At 44.2% G+C, this 6,268-nt stretch overlaps 1 pseudogene; it reads left to right on the plus strand.

The window, feature by feature from the left end:
- Positions 1–3,153: 3,153 nt before the first annotated feature.
- LOC126210212 (5S ribosomal RNA) lies at positions 3,154–3,271 on the plus strand (annotated as a pseudogene).
- Positions 3,272–6,268: the final 2,997 nt, after the last annotated feature.

The following is a 6,268-nucleotide window of genomic DNA, read 5'->3' on the forward strand; positions in this document are numbered from 1 at the left end:
CTCACTTCCATACATGGCTACACTCCATACAAATACTTTCAGAAACGACTTCCTGACACCTAAATCTATACTCGATGTTAACAAATTTCTCTTCTTGAGAAACGCTTTCCTTGCCATTACCAGTCTACATTTTATATCCTCTCTACTTCGACCATCATCAGTTATTTTACTCCCTAAATAGCAAAACTCCTTTACTACTTTAAGTGTCTCATTTCCTAATCTAATTCCCTCAGCATCACCCGACTTAATTTGACTACATTCCATTATCCTCGTTTTGCTTTTGTTGATGTTCATCTTATATACTCCTTTCAAGACACTGTCCATTCCGTTCAACTGCTCTCCCAAGTCCTTTGCTGTCTCTGACAGAATTACAATGTCATCGGCGAACCTCAAAGTTTTTACTTCTTCTCCATGAATTTTAATACCTACTCCGAATTTTTATTTTGTTTCCTTTACTGCTTGCTCAATATACAGATTGAATAACATCGGGGAGAGGCTACAACCCTGTCTCACTCCTTTCCCAACCACTGCTTCCCTTTCATGCCCCTTGACTCTTATAACTGCCATCTGGTTTCTGTACAAATTGTAAATAGCCTTTCGCTCCCTGTATTTTACCCCTGCCACCTTCAGAATTTGAAAGAGAGTATTCCAGTTAACGTTGTCAAAAGCTTTCTCTAAGTCTACAAATGCTAGAAACGTAGGTTTGCCTTTTCTTAATCTTTCTTCTAAGGTAAGTCGTAAGGTTAGTATTGCCTCACGTGTTCCAACATTTCTACGGAATCCAAACTGATCTTCCCCGAGGTCAGCTTCTACCAGTTTTTCCATTCGTCTGTAAAGAATTCGCGTTAGTATTTTGCAGCTGTGACTTATTAAACTGATAGTTCGGTAATTTTCACATCTGTCAACACCTGCTTTCTTTGGGATTGGAATTATTATATTCTTCTTGAAGTCTGTGGGTATTTCGCCTGTCTCATACATCTTGCTCATCAGCTGGTAGAGTTTTGTCATGAGTGGCTCTCCCGAGGCCATCAGTAGTTCTAATGGAATGTTGTCTACTCCCGGGGCCTTGTTTCGACTCAGGTCTTTCAGTGCTCTGTCAAACTCTTCACGCAGTATCTTATCTCCCATTTCGTCTTCATCTACATCCTCTTCCATTTCCATAATATTGTCCTCAAGTACATCTCCCTTGTATAAACCCTCTATATACTCCTTCCACCTTTCTGCCTTCCCTTCTTTGCTTAGAACTGGGTTGCCATCTGAGCTCTTGATATTCATACAAGTGGTTCTCTTTTCTCCAAAGGTCTCTCTAATTTTCCTGTAGGCAGTATCTATCTTACCCCTAGTGAGACAAGCCTCTACATCCTTACATTTGTCCTCTAGCCATCCCTGCTTAGCCATTTTGCACTTCCTGTCGATTTCATTTTTGAGACGTTTGTATTCCTTTTTGCCTGCTTCATTTACTGCATTTTTATATTTTCTCCTTTCATCAATTAAATTCATTATTTCATCTGTTACCCAAGGATTTCTATTAGCCCTCGTCTTTTTACCTACTTGATCGTCTGCTGCCTTCACCACTTCATCCCTCAGAGCTACCCATTCTTCTTCTACTGTATTTCTTTCCCCCATTCCTGTCAATTGTTCCCTTATGCTCTCCCTGAAACTCTCTACAACCTCTGGTTCTTTCAGTTTATCCAGGTCCCATCTCCTTAAATTCCCACCTTTTTGCAGTTTCTTCAGTTTCAATCTGCAGTTCATAACCAATAGATTGTGGTCAGAATCCACATCTGCCCCAGGAAATGTCTTACAATTTAAAACCTGGTTCCTAAATCTCTGTCTTACCATTATATAATCTATCTGAAACCTGTCAGTATCTCCAGGCTTCTTCCATGTATACAGCCTCCTTTCATGATTCTTGAACCAAGTGTTAGCTATGATTAAGTTATGCTCTGTGCAAAATTCTACAAGGCGACTTCCTCTTTCATTCCTTCCCCCCAATCCATATTCACCTACTATGTTTCCTTCTCTCCCTTTTCCTACTGACGAATTCCAGTCACCCATGACTATTAAATTTTCGTCTCCCTTCACTACCTGAATAATTTCTTTTATCTCGTCATACATTTCATCTATTTCTTCATCATCTGCAGAGCTAGTTGGCATATAAACTTGTACTACTGTAGTAGGCATGGGCTTTGTGTCTATCTTGGCCACAATAATGCGTTCACTATGCTGTTTGTAGTAGCTAACCCGCAGTCCTATTTTTTTATTCATTATTAAACCTACTCCTGCTTTACCCCTATTTGATTTTGTATTTATAACCCTGTAATCACCTGACCAAAAGTCTTGTTCCTCCTGCCACCGAACTTCACTAATTCCCACTATATCTAACTTTAACCTATCCATTTCCCTTTTCAAATTTTCTAACCTACCTGCCCGATTAAGTGATCTGACATTCCACGCTCCGATCCGTAGAACGCCAGTTTTCTTTCTCCTGATAACGACGTCCTCTTGAGTAGTCCCCGCCCGGAGATCCGAATGGGGGACTATTTTACCTCCGGAATATTTTACCCAAGAGGACGCCATCATCATTTAATCATACAGTAGAGCTGCATGTCCTCGGGAAAAATTACGGCTGTAGTTTCCCCTTGCTTTCAGCCGTTCGCAGTACCAGCACAGCAAGGCCATTTTGGTTAATGTTACAAGGCCAGATCAGTCAATCATCCAGACTGTTGCCCCTGCAACTACTGAAAAGGCTGCTGCCCCTCTTCAGGAACCACATGTTTGTCTGGCCTCTCAACAGATACCCCTCCGTTGTGGTTGCACCTACGGTACGGCCATCTGTATCGCTGAGGCACGCAAGCCTCCCCACCAACGGCAAGGTCCATGGTTCATGGGGGGGGGGGGGGGGGGGAAATATGATGGAAAAGCAAAAATAGGTATGTACAAGAAAATGAAACTAACAGTTAAATCGCCAGGCAGTTGAACCGTCCAAATAGACCATTACAGAAAATATGGGCAAAGTAGGAAATTATCTGAGGTATTGAAGCGGTTACTTTTGCACAAAGAAAACCGTTTATCTTTTCAACTTGTTGCTCATTTATAGTTGCCAGTAACTGCCACATGTGCACGACAAATTCTGTGACATGAAAACATCTTGCCAACGGCCTTGTCGCAGTGGTAACACCGGTTCCCGTCAGATCACCGAAGTTAAGCGCTGTCGGTCTGGGCTAGCACTTGGATGGGTGACCATCTGGTCTGTCCAGCGCTGTTGGCAAACGGTGTGCACTCAACCCTTGTGAGGCAAACCGAGGAGCTACTTGACTGAGAAGTAGCGGCTCCGGTCTCGTAAACTGACATAAGGCCGGGAGAGCTGTGTGCTGACCACATGCCTTTCCGTATCCGCATCCAGTGACGCCTGTGGGCTGTGGATGACACGGCAGCCGGTCGGTACCGTTGGGTCTTCCAAACCCTGTTCGGACGGAGAGACGAGGAAAACATCTTGCATTCAAGAAACGACTGCAGAAACCTGCTCCAGTACCCAGATATATGCAGGCTAGATTGGACTTTGCTGAAAAGTGTATTGCATGGACTTCAGAATGGGGAAAAGGTGATCTTCAGTGACGAGAAGAAGTTTAATTTGGACGTGGTGGATTTCAGTATTATTGGCATGATATGAGAACAGAGCAGCAGATACGAAAGAGCAGAAATTTTGGTGGTGAAAGTGTAAATAATATGGGCAGCCTTCTGTGATAAGAGGTAAATCGCCCATTGCTCGGCTGAAAGCTACAATGAACCCTAACATATACAATGAGACGCTAGAGACCGAGTTGATCAGAGGATGTGAGGACCTAGGGGACGACATGATAAAGCGTTTGTGCATGCTTCGGCTACAACCAAAATGTGGTTTTCAGATAAAGATACTGATGTCTTGTCCTGGGGTGCACATAGCCCGGATTTGAACTCCGTGGAAAACCTTTGGGGAATACTTTCGAGGCGTTTTTATCGTAACGGAAGGCATTTTGAGGCCGTATGCGACCTGAGAATAACAACACGGTAAGCGTGGCCGACAATTTCACCGTAAGACCTACAAACCCTAACAAAATCCATGCCGAACAGAATTTACGAAGTAGTTAAGAAGAATGGAGGTTGGACAAAGTACTAACAATGCAAAAACACATCAGAACAGTGAGTTTCCTTGTGCCAGTTTCCATCCAAAAAATGCAAACGCCTTATAACTTGTGTTACGAAAAAAACTATGTAATTCCGTCATGATTGTAACTTTTTATGTGTATCTACTGCTTTCATAATAAATTCGATACATGTCTGCTCCAGATATTGTACTTCTACTTTCGTAGGAATCCTGCCTTTATACTGATTTCCACTACAGTGTTAATCCTGGCAATCAAATGTCATTGCAGATTCCGTTGTGTTATTAGTGCCCTCGGGCATAGCACCCGACCTCTCCACGCCACCGCGCCCTTGGGCATAGCACCCGACCTCTCCACGCCACCACGCCCTCGGGCATAGCATCCGACCTCTCCACGCCACCGCGCCCTCGGGCATAGCACCCGACCTCTCCACGCCACCGCGCCCTCGGGCATAGCACCTGACCTCTCCATGCCACCGCGCCCTCGGGCATAGCACCCGACCTCTCCACGCCACCGCGCCCTCGGGCATAGCACCCGACCTCTCCACACAACCGCGCCCTTGGGCATAGCACCCGACCTCTCCACGCCACCGCGCCCTCGGGCATAGCACCCGACCTCTCCACGCCACCGCGCCCTCGGGCATAGCACCCGACCTCTCCACGCCACCGCTCTGCTCCCTGACCTGCAGTGGCCTTGGCCAACCCTGCTCACTACCTTTAACTCATCAACACTCAAACGTATGGCAATACCACTTTCATCAGTATTACTATACAAGGAAAAATGTCTTATTATTCTATACTCATCTGAAATCAGAGATACACCCTTAGCTGACTTGTCTACTTTTGAAATTCCATTCTTGGGTGCTATTATATAACCAGTATTACTTCCTTACTTTCACACAGCTCAGCACAACAGCTCTCAATACTTTTGTCTTTACACTTCTTCCTCACTTACTCGTTATTAATTATCTTTCAGGAATATTTCTGACTGATTACAAATCTTGTTTATTCCCTTCCTCTCGTCAAATTAATTTGTTAATATACTATATGACCACGCAACTCATTGCTTATCTGAAAGGTTCTGTTTTCAAGTTCAACTACATACTCTTCCTGAGCAACTGTAACCTCTCCTACCCACTCTGTTCATTTAACTCGTAAAGTATATCCTTTGATTTGTTTTCTATAATTCTTATCAATTCCTTAAGATGAGTGCCCGTCTGTTCACATTTTTCCCCTAACTTTTTCTAATCAATCCTCATTTATTAGTTCAATTCCTTTGTCCAGCAGAGCATGGTGGACCACAACAGAATCTTGCCACCTAACATTCTCATTGGCCAGAGCAGTTCAAAGTTGTTAAAGGTAGGCAAAGTTATCCTATTGTAGCAGAAAGAAGTGACACGTGACTGAATGCTGTGATCAAACAAGTGACTTACGCCGAGAGTGGAGCAGTTCTGTGATACTGTCATCTTTCAAACTATATAGTCTTTTGCAATATCGAAAGAGTATTATTTTCCATGAGTTCCCTAAATCGGCTAATGTGTACGTGGGCAGGGAAAGTGGGAAAATGTTGTTGCATCCCACCTACGACGACAACGTACGGGAGGTCGAGTGCTCAAGACTTGTCAGTGGGCGTCCAGGGCTACTGTTAAATGACAGAATAGGAAATTAGGTAAAATACAGAGAATATATTTCAGTGTACAGTGCACAAAGGGCGTACCTAGGGTAGGAGTTACCAGTTTATGCCAGTCTAGGAGGTGGAAAAACTAATTGAAATGGACAACGGAAGAGAAGGCGGTTCATGGTAATTAACGTTGGTGGCCGGTTGTGAAACAGAGAGGGAGGCTTTGCCTCCCACGAAAGACGTCTGTCCTGCTCGATGTCTGGATCAAAAGAGAGCGAGGCAACTGTGTTCTGCACTGTAGGTTTCTCCAGAATCCACACATCTGACCTGCATCCCATGCACTCTATTGGTTAAAACTGATGGCGTGAATTCGCTAGCAGTTTCAGCAGAAGGCTCTAGGCGTCTCTTGTCAGCAGCTTTAACTGGATAGTAATGCCTCGGTTCTGAAAGACAGGCAAGTCATGTCACCTAGGCACAGCCGAAGCTGCTCCGGGCGCAAAAAC

Source organism: Schistocerca nitens, chromosome 1 (genome assembly GCF_023898315.1).
Source record: "Schistocerca nitens isolate TAMUIC-IGC-003100 chromosome 1, iqSchNite1.1, whole genome shotgun sequence".
Classification (NCBI taxonomy): Eukaryota; Metazoa; Arthropoda; class Insecta; order Orthoptera; family Acrididae; genus Schistocerca; species Schistocerca nitens.